Source organism: Camellia sinensis, chromosome 15 (assembly GCF_055761805.1).
Source record: "Camellia sinensis isolate YWXY chromosome 15, ASM5576180v1, whole genome shotgun sequence".
Classification (NCBI taxonomy): Eukaryota; Viridiplantae; Streptophyta; class Magnoliopsida; order Ericales; family Theaceae; genus Camellia; species Camellia sinensis.
In genome coordinates, this window is record NC_138975.1 from 135,150,601 (window position 1) to 135,164,715 (window position 14,115).

The window sequence follows — 14,115 nt, forward strand, 5'->3', positions numbered from 1 at the left end:
ATTTGGAAATTTAGATTGGGAGATTGAAACTCCTACAAGACTTGTGTTAAAAATCTCATTTTACTTAATATATCTCGTTTGGGAAGTGGCTATTTTAGTAAGCTATTTTAGTTTTTGGCTATTTTAAGTAGGCTAAAATTTTTGTGTTTGGGAAGATGATTGGATTTTTTTGTGGTTGGATGTGATGTTTGTGAGAGAAAAAGTGAAATGATTATGGGTTTGATGTGCTATTTTGTCTTATTAGCTATTTTAGCCTATTTTACCTTTTTGTGATTTTTAGCTTAAATTTGGCTATTTTTTTTTTTCCTAAACACCACTGTAGTATAGATAGATAAATGTGTATTTGATTGTGAAAAGGGGCTCATGTCAGGTCGATTAAAAACAGAAGCCATTACGGGAGGGGAATTAAAATCCGCCCGGTTTTCCCATTGCCCTACTCATCGGGCAGGTCGGGTCGGACTCTCTGGGTTGGGTAAGCATACCATTTCTCCATATATTTTGACATACCGGTAAACAACAACTAGGGTTTTCATTTCTGTCGAAATATTCTCACTCCCACACTCCTCCAACAGCTGCGATCTGCGGCGGCGGCCACGATTCTAGCGGCGGTGATCTCCGTCGGCATTGACCACAGTGGTTCTCCAGCCTGGTGAGTTTCTCTCTCATACTATCTCTCTCTTTTAATTAGCACTTGTTTTGATTTTTTGTTGCTCTGATTGACCGTGTTTGCTTGTTTGTTGTTCTTTGTTTGTTTGTTTGATTTCTTTTGGATTTGTGATATGTTCTTTTTTTGTGAGATATCCAATCATCCATGTCTTTATTTTTATTTTTCCAAAACCAGTAGCACATTTTTTTTTCAATTATTAATAATTTATTTGATTGTCTCAAGATTATAAATTTGATTACGTTAAAATAATTTTCTTAATTAATTTACTAAATGTGTATTTGATTGTGGTGTTGAACCCCAAAAAATAAAACTGAATGTGTATTTGGCTGTGAACTTAGAAAAAAACGGGTTGGGTCAGGTCGGGGAAAACCTAAACCCGCTAGGGGATGGTGAATGGGGAAAAATTATAATCGGAAAATAGGGAAAGGGAATTAAAATCCACCCCATTGCCATTACTATTTGTGCTGTTGAAACAAAAATAAAAACTAAACGGTGCAGGTCGGTGAAAACCCAAACCCGTTAAGGGATGAGGATGGGGGGATGGGGAAAAATTATAATTGGGGATGGGGGGTGGAGAAATAAAATCCGTCCTGTTGTCCCCCCCCCCCCCCATTGCCATTCCTAAAAATCACATTTCAAGGGTCATAAGCATTGTTGTTAAATTGTGAATTATAAATCATTTTGCTAAAATAATGAATTTTTAATCATACGATTAAGTGGTTAATTGGGATGGAAGCCTAAGCGAATGCAATTTTGACATTGGTTGGATTCCCATCCAAAGGAATCCTAAACCCTAATCTAAACCTTATTATTGATTGTATAGTAGAGTTATAGGTGGTAGAGATGATATTTGCAATGGTGATGTGGGGGGGATCGTTTGTTCTGGGAAATGTTTTGACTGCGCAGGTTGAATTAAGGCATATTGTAATTTTGATTGATGATGCTTATTTTAAGGAAAAACAAAAAAACAAGCAAATTTAAAAAAGGAAGTAAAAACTTTTATTTTAATTTTATTTCCTACCCCGAGGAAAAACAAACAAGCAAAATTAAATAGGGGGCAGGGTGGGGAAGCTCGCTTCCTGTTTCAGGCAGGATGGTAACTTAAAAAAAAATCCTCATTGGGGAGTGGGGTGGGGACTAGGGAAATAAGGTACTTAAGAATCAGGAATGAGGAAAGCAAAATCTACCTACACCCTACACCCTACACCCCACACCCCATCCCATTGTTATTAGAGGCGCGCCTAAGTGCTCGCCTAAGCGAGAAGCGAGGTGAGGCGAGGCGAGGCTATTGTGTGTGGGTGAGAGGTGTGATTAGAGGTAGTCCGGGAAGATGGCGGGCACTTCAATGGCCTGAGATCACCGGAGGTGGAGAGGAGGAGGTCAAGGCAAGCTTGGAGAGAGAGAGGTTGGCAGTGATAGACCTTTGAACATTAATGTAAAGTATGATAGAGAGGGTGTTTAAGTATGAAACTTGGTTGTATTGTTGTTGTTATGTCTCGCTGCATATACGGTCCGTTATATAGGCCGCAGGAGTATTGGAGCCCAAGCAAACTGTTGGACAGGTGGCTCGTTCTCCTCAACTCTGCCAGAAGTGATATAAGCCCTTCTGCCGTCTGTGGCTTGACGGCAGGCGGAGAGCAACGTTTCATGGCAGGCAGAAAGTAACGTTTCGTATATGCATCGGATGACATGAACGTAAGGTCATTGTTGCCTCTTCTCCAAGCCTGGTCAAGATGGAGTTGTCTTAGCAAGAGGACAAACATCTCGACGATCCCATGACCTCAGCCACCAGTCCAGTATCCTCTAATGATCCCGAGCAATAGTGCCTGGGTCCTGCTCCCAACCTAGGCATCCAAGTAGATAAATGGGCCAGGGCCCACCTTAGTGTTTAAGAGAGCCAGGGGCTCGCCTCCAAGCGACCAAGTAGGAGAATGGGCCGCAGGCTTATCTCAATGTTTAGGAGAGCCATTGTTTATCAATCCAAGTCCAAGTGAGCCGGGGGCTAATTGTATTGTTGTTTGGCCTTGGAGCGAGGTATGAAGGACCATGGGCCCTGGGGCCATGATGCTGCCTGTTACAGGGCTCTTCATATCTAGATATATTTGGGCTTATATGTATGCTCCCGCTTAGGCTAAGCATATAGTCTTGGCTGCTTAGGCACATGACGCCCGTAGGGCTCGCCGTGTAGCAAACATACGACATGCCCGCCGTGGTGCCTTATTGGTCTGCCACGTGGGTGGGATTTTGGTGATGTGGCACCTGTAGGGCTTACCACATATTAAGCTTGATACAAGTACCCACATTGTGCTTCGTAGGGTTCGAAGCGAGGCGATATGGAGAGACGAGGTTGAGGCGAGTGAAGCAAGGCTTAGGCAATGAAGCGCAAGGCGAAACAAAGCGTCGCTTCTTGCTTTTAAGATATGGGCCCTTTATTTTGAGTTATTTGTGGACATGCATTGCACCTTAGAATTGCTTTCTACTATTTATTGAGTGTAAAACCCTAGTTTCTGGGGGTATCGAAAGGAAAGAGACGAAAAGTAGAGAAAGAGGAGAGGAGAGAAACGAACCTGGCCTTGCTTCGTCTTCTTCTACGACAACGTTTCTAATGTAAGTCTTCTTCTTCTACTTCTTTCTTCTCTCTTCCTGCTTCATCTTCTCCCTCTTCTCTTCTTTTCATCTTTCTGCTTCGTCTTTTTTTTTTTTTTTTTTTCTCTCGTTCTTGTCTCATCTTCTTCTTTCCTTTATTTCATCTCTTAGCAATTTTTTTTTTCCCTGTTGTTTTTTTAATTCGCTGTTTTTTTTTCTTCCCTGATTCTTGTTCTGTTTCTCTTTTATTTATTTTGCTGAAATTTTTTTGAATTAATTTTACTAAATTGATTTTACAATTGTATAATTATTTTGCTGTGTATTATACTGGCTAATAAATTTTATAACATTGTCTTACTAATCAATATGTCATGTACTAATAAAAATTTAAAATTTAAAATATAATTCACTTTAATAATAAGATAAGTGTCACATTATTGAATAAAAAGAATAATAAAAATTATTAAAGCATTGCATTGATTTTTGATTAAAGAAGGGGAAAGAATTATTTGGGATGGTTGATTGGTTTGATGTTTGATGTTTTTGATGAATATTTTAGTATTTAGAATGTTAGATTTGTTGGATATTTTGTGTTGTTTAAGGATATTTAGTATTTAGAATCATAGTTGTCAAATCGGGATTCGAATCGTGAATCGAAATGGCCATGTACCGAATCACGAATCGAATCGAATCGTGAATCGTAAAGATTCAGTTACTTTTTCTAAATTACATAAAAAAACATGTTTATACATTTAGATATTATAAATATGAAATATTTAGACTTAAAGTAATGAAAATGTTATTTTACATGATGATCACGTGGTCTAAATAGGTAAAACGCTTCTATGGCAAGAGATGTGGGTCCGAGCCCCACCATGATCTATCATCCTATATTATATTTATGTATTTATGATATAATTTATGTAAATTCACTTCACATATATGTATGGCAATCCACATTCATTATAATAAGATTCTATGAATGTATGATCATGAATGAGGCTCACAACTAAACAAGTTCTTTAATCTATACTTTTAAAGTAACTTGTGTCAAAAAGAGACCATATGAAACAAAAGTTAGATTAGACAAAGTTAAAAATTTCAAAAAGCCTTCATTTCTTCATTTCAATCTTCATCATCTCCAAGGTCAATATCAGAGTCATCGTCTTCATCATCATCTACCATAGTTACTTCATCAAACTCTTCTTCCTCTTTCTCTTCTCCACCTTCAATCAATTCAACTTCATCATCATCTTAAAATACTTTTCTTTTTCCTCTTATCGGCGGCATTTAAATTTCTTGGTCCTACATTAATAAAAATAAATAAGCTTATGAATGAGCAAGTAAAGTTGAAAATATAGAAACTAATTCTTTGAAATTAACTTATTTAAAATATAGAATTATACCTCTTTTTCTCTTTTTGCTACTTGTTGCTCCTGCATCATCTTCGAAACAATCTTGGATGTCCATCCATGAATGATCGTCGGGTAGACATGGATCCTCTTTCTCGGTAATCCATTCATCATTGGATTCCATATCCGATAAATAAATATGATCATTAGTCTCACCCCTTTCTTGTCTCTTAATTTGCCTTAACTCAAGTTGAATGTTAACCTTCACAAAAACCAAAGCATTCAATCGTTGTTGCTCCAACCGGTTTCTTTTCTTCGAGTGCACCTGATCAAAAGTGCTCCAATTTCTCTTACACCCGGTGGCACTACAAGTAAGGCTTAGCGCTCTAATAGCTAGCTTTTGAAGCTCTTTGCACTCTTCTCCATAACTTTCCCACCGTAGAGCTGTAATTAAATGGCAAAGAGATGTTAGAGAATAATGCATGCCAACATAATTGTTGTGAAATTGTGAGTATAAATATACAATTTCATAATCAAAAAATTTACCGGGTTGTTTTTTTTCCATTGTCAAGATGGCCATGCTCATAGCAAACATACCCATAGCCTTCTTGAACTTTTCTAATTGCTCATCAACCTTCATTCTATCCTCTATATCCGGATACATCCTCTCAATGGTTTTAAATAAAAACCTCCGTATCCGCAGTGAAGTTTTCTTGACAATGAAACCTAGAAAGAAAGATAACTTCATAAATAAATTCCATTACACATTTTGTATATAAGTCACACAACACAAATAATTAGACAAAAAGAGTAAAAAACTTACATCGGATTAAGGTAATATGCCGCCTCATGAAAAGGCCTACGAAGTTGTAAATCCCATCTAGTATCAATAATTTCCCAAATGTGCTTATATCTACCCCTCACATGGTTCAAGCTTGAAGCAATTTCTTCCTTCGCTCTATCCATAGCTTCATAAATAAATCCCATTGCCGGCTTTGCATCACCATCCACAAGCCTCAAAATTTTCACCAAAGGGAGCACACACTTCAAGCAATACTTGATTGCTTTCTAAAACCTAGCATCTCCCAAGACTGTTCTTTGTGCCTTTTTTGCATTAACAGATGTAGAATAGGTGCTTCTAGCCCACTTTTTCGTTGCAAACATAGCTCTAAGTTGGAGCTTTCTATTTTGGAAACTTTTTAAAGTAAAGAAGGCGGTGGCAAATCTAGGAACCGCAAATCTTCTCAACTCCCTATTCTTTGTAAATTTTTTGAACAAATTAAGCACCCAAGCATGCCTATAAATGTACACAGCGATTTCCTTGCCTTTAATTAATGTATCTTTGAAAACCGTCAACTCACCTATGTTACTTAACATTAAGTCAAGGCAATGTGCTGCACATGGGGACCAAAACAATTTAGTCCTCTTCTCTTCCAATAATCTACTAGCACCCACATAGGCCGATGCACTATCGGTTCTTAGTTTGTCTGAGATTGATGTACGCAGAGGTGGTGATGACACTAGTGATGTTGATCCTGGTCCGTCGATTTCGGAGGTTGGTGTTAGCAAAGAGGAAGTTGATCGTAGAGGATCAGTCGTTATGGACCCCGCAGAATTTTCTAATGTTTTACGAAATGTAATCATCAGTGTAAAAAATAGTGATGTGACTCAAGATGTAATACTTGATGATAAGGGAAATGTAGTAAGTAAATAAAACTTTCAGTGGTTTCATGCATAAAATTAATATTAATCATGGCAGTGGTTACATTAACATCAAACCGTTCTCTCATTTTTGGGGACATTGCATCTAACCAACTACTGTCTCCATTAAATGTTGGAAGTTTTTAGAAGGGTGCCATATATTTAGTGGTTACTACTGTCAGTGGAAAAGAATGCAAAATAACTTTAAGGAGTCAAATGTACTTTAAAACTGTTTAGAATTGTAATTTTATGTATTTTTATTTATAATGTTCAGGTTAATAGAGGTGGACAATATAAAAACTGGTGTTGTTGAAGGTGTTTCAGCAAGTGATTTTAGGTGTATTGAACTTGCTTTGCCTAATTTGTTTTCTGAGTTGAGATTGAGATACAAACAAAAGAGTATTAAGGTTGATAAAATATTGATAAAATGTTCTCCCCTTTGCGCACCCAATGTCAGTGGGTTGGTCAGAGTAAATGTTTATGATCGGAGGTTAGATGGTAATGACAGTCTGCACCCAATTTCATTGACAATGTCATCAAGCATCTCAAATAATTTCATAGAATTTTTAATTGCATCGGAGGTGTCTATTGATTTAATAAACACCGTTCCACTTGGACTATTAACAAGGAAATTAGTAAGAGAGCGAGACTTTCCATCGGTCCATCCATCGGACATTATAGTGCAACTCATCTTCTTCCATTCCTTCCTATACACTTCTAAACTTGCATTCACATGATCAACCTCTTTTTTCAAAAAAGATACTCTCACTTCATGATAACTAGGTGGTTTCAATCCCATACCATACTCACCAACCGACTTCAACATCTTTTTAAACAAAGGGCTTTTCACTAAATTAAATGCCAATGTATGCGCATAAATGACTACAAATATCTCTAATCACGGGCACCCTATGCTTTACCATTTGATTCAAATTTTGTTGCTTGTTGCTTTGCCCTCCCCTTTGTGACATATGCATCCATAGTTCCCCCTTTACTTTTCCCCTCAACATTTTTTTCTTCAAAATAATCAACATCTATAATATTGTCTTGTTTTTTTCCACTTAACAGTTTTGAAAACATATTCATAATATCTTCAGAAACTTGACTACAAGCACCAACATAATCATGAGTTCCGGCTAAATGATTTTTCATTCGAATCACCCCATCCCAATAATCTTTTCCATAATAATTACATCTCAAATGCATTCTATCGACATCTTTGACACGGGTACAATGGTCCCATGCCAGATCTTGTTTCCCACTTTTTTTTTCTTTTCCTTTTCTTATCCATCAAAGAAAGCAAAATATTTTTCTAATGTCCCAGCATAGCAGCAACTTCAATACAGTCCACAGTAGACAACAATAATAAATAATGGAAAATTTTAAAGGCAATATAGCATTTTATAATACCTATGAGGTTCGTTTGTCTGTTAGTTGCTCAAACAAAATTGAAGATCCAAGAAGAGGACAAACTTTAATAAAGCTTTGTGCAAGTTGAAGACTAGAAGAAGGACCACGAAGCATATTCTTGCAGCAAGGGGCCACGAAACAGTGAGAAGGACCATGAGCACTCCGTCGAACAGAGAGGAGAGTTGTTCTAGCATTTTGTCTTTTGGAAGTAAAAAGAGACAATGGGTCAACTATGTTGGACTGTCATTTGGTCTTAGAAGACTAGGCGACCCATCGTCTGCCAAGAAAAAGCAAAAAAATTGGGCACAAAAATCGAATTTTCTTCATTTGGGTCCGAGGAATCTGGGTCGACTGGCGACTGTCATGAATCGTGCAATTCAGCGATTCGTATCGTGAATCGATCGATTCGGCTGCGATTTTGTGCCATTTGCGATTCCATCTACTTGTTCGAATCGATCTCCAGGTGTATCGAATCGAATCGTACAATTCAAATTGCGAATCGTACGGTTCTAACAACAGAGTTTAGAATGATAAATGCATGATAGTTCTTGAAAATATTTATATTTTTGTCTATACTATTTATTTAAAAAAAAATCCTTTGTGTTCGCCTCGATTCGATGAAGCCCTCGCCTCGCCTCGCCTCGTCGCCTCGCACTTTAGGTGTTAGGAGACCTTGTCACTTTAGTTCGCTTTTCACCTTAAAAAACACTGCCCGATCCATTGCCATCACTAACTTATGAGGATCTTGTACATGGTGGCACATGGTGTTACTGAGGAAAGGGAGGTTTGACATTGTCTCACACTTAGAAATTTTTATTCTTTAGGCTATTGCTGTTTCTAAGCCTTTAAGTATTTGTCACCTAATTTTTATCACATATAGTTGACTGCCTGGAGGGGAAAGGGCAACTTATGGAATGCTCCTTACTTGATTTTAAAATATATTTATTATTGGGATTCTATTGGAAGGTGAGATGAATATAAACAGTTGAATCCCTGGATGGAATTAAGGAATCCAGTATAACAGTTGAATCCTTGGGGAAAGGGCAACTTATGAAATGCTCCTAATTTCTCTGTTATACTGGATGGAATTAAGGAATTACAACTTCAAGTTGGTTCTTTGGGCGGAGAATTGATCGAGGTAAATGGTAACTTGGACACTTTTGCGGGGAATGTGGATTTGGTTTAAATGAGAAACTTGATGACATTGTACACAAGTGACATTGGCAGTCTTTGAAAATTTAAAACGCACGTTGTCTTAGATTTGCTTTTTGTGTTATTTTTGAATAATGCTTGAATTTGTTTGCCTTATGCTGGTTGTTGATGAGAATGGAGGAGAAAGTATATTGTTAATGAATGATTGAAAATTTTTTTTTTATGAGTTTAATAAATGATAACAAATTTTGATGCTATGAATGAACAGTTGAAGCCCTCTACAGTTTATAACATGAGACCTGTTAGTTTTATGGGGTATGCCAATGTTGTGAAAAGTGTGCCTAGGCGTAAGGGCAGACCTTAATCCACCCAAGGCAAGGCACATTCAACAAGTTGTGCACCTTGGCCACGGCTTGGGCAGTCAATGAAAGGTGCAAGGCGCGAGCCTTATGGGGCTTTTTTTTGTTTTTGTTTTTTGATCGAAATCTGACCCTTTGATCTAGGTTCATATGAGGGGCAACTGCATAGGATTACAACTCTGAGGTATACAACTCAATATTCCATCCGGCCCCAAATCTATCTACAACTGAAAAAATCCCTTATCTTCAATGAAGAAATCTTGCAGCAAGACTCTTCCCTTCATCGACCAGGTTGGTTCTCCTTCTCTTCTTCGCTGTCTATGTTTTTTTGTTTTTTTATTTTTGTGTGCGTGTGTGCTTCTTCGATGCTGTCTTCTTCTTCGCTGTCTGTGTTTTTTTTTTTTTTTTCTTTTTTCTCTCCTACGGTCTCTATTCTTCTTCTTCTTCCCCGTAGCTGCTGTCTCTGTCTTCTTCTTCTTCCCCTTCACTGCTGTCTGTCTTCTTCTTCTTCTTCTTCTTTCTTTCTTTTTTTTTCCCTTCTTCACCTCCTCCTCCTCCTCCTCCTCCTTCTTCTTCTTCTTCGCTGTCTCTGTTTTTCTTTTCTTTCTGACGTCTTTTTTTTTTTTTTTTTTTTGCTTCTCTTCGATGCTGTCTTCTTCTGTCTCTGTTTTGAAATGTTAGAACTTATATTAGTATTTGTTGGATATTTATGTTTTAGATTTATTTATTTATTTATTTGAATGTGGATTATTTTACCTTAAAAATTGGAATGCTATGCAATATGTTATGGCTTTGAGAATTATTCTATAATTTTCCCTAGTTACTTATTTAAAAAAAATAAAATAAAATTCTGTCTTAGTATTTAAACTCTATGAATCATTAGTCTATGTTAATTTATCCATTTTTTTATTGAGACAGTGCACCTTACCTCAGTAAAGCCTGCACCTCGCCTTGCCTAAGCCCCAAGAGACCTTCGGCACCTTGGTGCGCCTTGAGCCTTTAAAAACACTAGGGTATGCTATGCTAAAACAGAAAATGGATGGGTTAAAGAAACAACAAGAACCTCATACGTGTGATAATTTCTATCTGCCTGTCTTTACTGAATTCCTTCGCTTTCTTCTGAAAGAATAAGGGTTGAACCCCCTAAGAGTCAAAACTCTAATTCTTTGTTATACTGGATGGAATTAAGGAAGGACAACTTCAAGTTGGTTCTTTGGGTGGAGAATTGATCAAGGTAAATAGTAACTTGGACACTTTTATAGGGAATGTATTTGGTTTAAATGAGAAAATTGATGACATTGGTCCTTAATTGCATGAAGTGAGGGCGGAAGAGTGACGGCATATAGAAGTTTTTTAGGTTGGGGGAGGGCCTATGGAACCGTATATTTATTTATTAAATAATAAAGATTTTCTAACACTTATTTTTTGCTGCCTAGTTGAAATGTATAATATGAACAAATATTAGAGATTCATGTCAAGTACAAATTGTTTTTATTAAATATAAATAAATATTATACAAATAAAAACTAATAGAATAAGTGAGCTGTTTTTCTTTTATTTCTATGATATGTTTGAGAGGTGTCTATCTCAATTGGGAGTGAGTTTCTTTGTCGATGGGAGCTCGTTGTTACAAGCTTCTTACTTGTGAGTGCGGAATTGTGTTTCTTAGTAAGAAACGCCACTCGAGTAGGAGGTTCCTACTACAAAGCATTGGACACAAGTGACATTGGCAGTCTTTGAAAATTTAAAATGCATGTTGTCTTTAGATTTGCTTTTTCTGTTATTTATGAATAATGCTTGAACTTGTTTGCCTTATGCTGGTTGTTTGATGAGAATGGAGGAGAAAGTATATTGTTATTGAATGATTGGCAATTTTTTATTTTATAAATAATGAATGATAACAAATTTTGATGTTTATTTGATAGTTATTATTTAATAGTTTTTGAATTACATATCTCATGCTAATTAGAATTTACTAAATAACAAATCTAAAATCCTCGTTTTTTTAAGGAAATTTTGTAGAAGGGCTAATTACATTTAGTAACTCTATATCCCTTCACTTTCAATTGTGACTTATGCTTTAAGTCAAGTTGCAATGTCACCCTTCCATACATCTAACATTACGAGGCCAATAGAAATTGGCATGTGACCCACATGACACATGACATTTTTCTCGCCTCATTAGCATCCCTATGCTTTCATTAAAATCTCACTTTGGTTCTTCGTAATACTCAAGGTGGGAGGCAAATAGAATGGCTGGCCCATGTTTAGTCAACACAACCATTACATGGTCGAAACTAGCTTGGTTCTAGATTTAGTTCACCTCCCACCTACAACCAGAAAATTTGTCATGCCATCTTGCAATATGTATTTGCAAAGTTGATAGAAAAAGTAATGATCCTAGTTGCATCCTTTTGTGTGTTGTACCTGGATGCACTATAACAATTTACACTTTTGGCAACCAAATTTGGCGACTAAAAAGGATTTAGTCGCCAAAAGTTAACTTTTTAGCAACTAAAAAATGTATTAGTCGGCGTTGGTCTAGATTTTAGGCTACTAAAATTTAGGAGCTAAATATGTCATGTAGGCGACTTAAAAAAATATTAGTTGGCATTAGTCTAGATTTTAGGCTACTAAATTTTGTTTGTCATCGTATACTAATTTTTGCCGACAAAAGGAAATTTAGTTGCCAAATAACAGCCATATTTTTACTGTTCCTCTTTGGCTACCAAAAAATTTCGTCGGCAAATATGCACTTTTGGTGACAAAAAATTTAGTTGTTATACTTAATTTTTCCGATGAAAAAAAAATTAGTCGCTAAATTACTAGTTTTGGCAGCTAATATTTTAGCCGCTGTTACTTAAGCTTTGGCTACAAAAGTTTTAGTCGTTATATATTAGTATTTGCTGACAAATAACTAATTTAATCACTAAAGGTATAAAATTTTTAGAGGGAAATAAATTAATATTGGTGCCCGCCCTTCTCTGTTTAGACAAACAGTTTGTTCTCTCTCTCTCTCTCTCTCTCACACAGAGAATCAGTTACCCACCAAACCTCACCCTACCTCACCTCAGCGCAGACCACCGTCGCTCACTGTACGCCGCACATCACCACCGCCATTGCTACCGCCGCCGCCGCCGCAAATCACAAGTTCTCTCTCTCTCTCTCTCTCTCTCTCTCTCTCACACACACACACACACACACACACTCTTGCTCTAGGGTTTTATATGATTTATTCAGTTTAATTTCTTGTTGATTTCTTAAAATGGGTTTGGTTGAAATGGTTTAATTTCTAAAGTGTTATGGGTTTGATATCCTAAATGGGTTTGATACCTTTCCCCTTCTTTTTCCTTTCTCTCTTGTTAGTTTCAAAGCCTAATCCATTGGTTGTGTATGTATTTGCATGTATAGTTGCTCATTGATTGTGTCTGTATTCTCATGTATTCTGATTATTTGAATTGAAATTTGATGCTATGATTGCGATAGTAAATAATTTATTTGGTCGGGTGGGTGCGATCGAGTGGTGGGGCTGGACTGCTCGATCGATGGGTTTGTGAAGTACAGTGGTGAAATTACCGGATACAAGAGTGTCATGGTTCAATGAGAGTATGAGTCTTGTTAAGTGTAGGACAGTGTGTTTGAAGAACTGTTCTCGTATGGGTTATACGGGCTCAAATATCAGAGGAGAGGGAAGTGGGTGTTTGGTTTGGTTTGGGGATTTAATTGATTTGAGGGAGTTTAATGAAAATGGGCAGTTTATATACACACATAAGGCTGCTTCAGAAACATGCGTGCAAAGATTTATCCATCTAATGTTGAACTAGAAGCATTGGTGTATGAGGATGTGGAGAGCCATGTTCCAATTTTTTTAAGGTTCTACTAGATTAGAATATCCTAAAAAATATTGAGATAATTTGTTTGCAAAACACACTAAATAGATTATTTATGAAAAAAATAGATAAATCTCAATAGTTTGGGTGAATTGCCTATTATGTTGGAAGAGATTTACATGAGTGGTTTCATGTATGATCATATCGACGAAGAACCTAATAGTTCGGAGAGGGAAAATTTATTGAATTTCATTAAGTTGTTTGATGATATCAACGTAAAGTATATCGAGGAGGAACTGTCAAGGCAAGTGCTTGGACAGAAAAAAAAAATACATGCGTGGATTTGGGATAGGCCTTTCGACATCTGATAGTGCAGCACGAGCTTGTGATAAACATGTGGAGGCAATGAGAGCTGAGATGGAGGTTCTTCGTGAGGAGCTCCAAAGAGATCAAAAAGAGTTGATGAGAGAGAAAGAGGAGTGCTAAAGAGATTGTGAAGAGTTTATGAGGGAGAGAGAGGAGATGATAAAACAAGTCAAAGAAGGAAAAAAAAGCACGGAAGGCACAACAAGTACAACTCAATCATTTGAATAACGTGGTTTTACGGCTCACAACCCTTTTGCAGGGTTTAGATGGTCATCCTACTATTTGGTAAGAAGAATTTAATTCATATGATATTAAAAGTTCTACAAAAATAAGATGATATTGACATTATTGTTTTGAAGCACCTGAAATTGTTTTGACAAGTTCCTATTCAAACTTGTTAGAAGGTTGAATTCAAGCCAATAGGAAACTTCATTAAGCAATACTAAGGTTTGAGTTCTCACTTTCATGTTAATATACTTTTGTTGTATTCATAAAATTTATGTTCTTAACAGTAAGAAGCATCAGCATCAATCAATTGATCTGACAATGCTTCATTTGCATGCCCAATTCAAAGTTTGGGGTATTGTCAAGTGAGACATGTTTTGTAGGACTCTAATTACACTGAGAATCAATTATCATCTTGGTGCTTGCAGGATTTTACCATAAGAATCATAATATTGTTGTTTATTAGA

The 14,115-nt window shown here is 36.7% G+C and overlaps 1 long non-coding RNA gene across 3 annotated transcripts in view; it reads left to right on the top strand.

The window, feature by feature from the left end:
- Positions 1 to 503: 503 nt before the first annotated feature.
- LOC114298487 (uncharacterized) overlaps positions 504 to 14,115 on the top strand; it is a 28,820-nt gene continuing 15,208 nt past the window's right edge. For all 3 annotated transcript variants that reach the window (XR_014357378.1, XR_003641924.2, XR_003641922.2), the window contains exons 1-3: positions 504 to 649; positions 9,137 to 9,299; positions 9,372 to 9,518. This is a non-coding gene — a long non-coding RNA (uncharacterized LOC114298487). The remainder of the gene's footprint in view (positions 650 to 9,136; positions 9,300 to 9,371; positions 9,519 to 14,115) is intronic.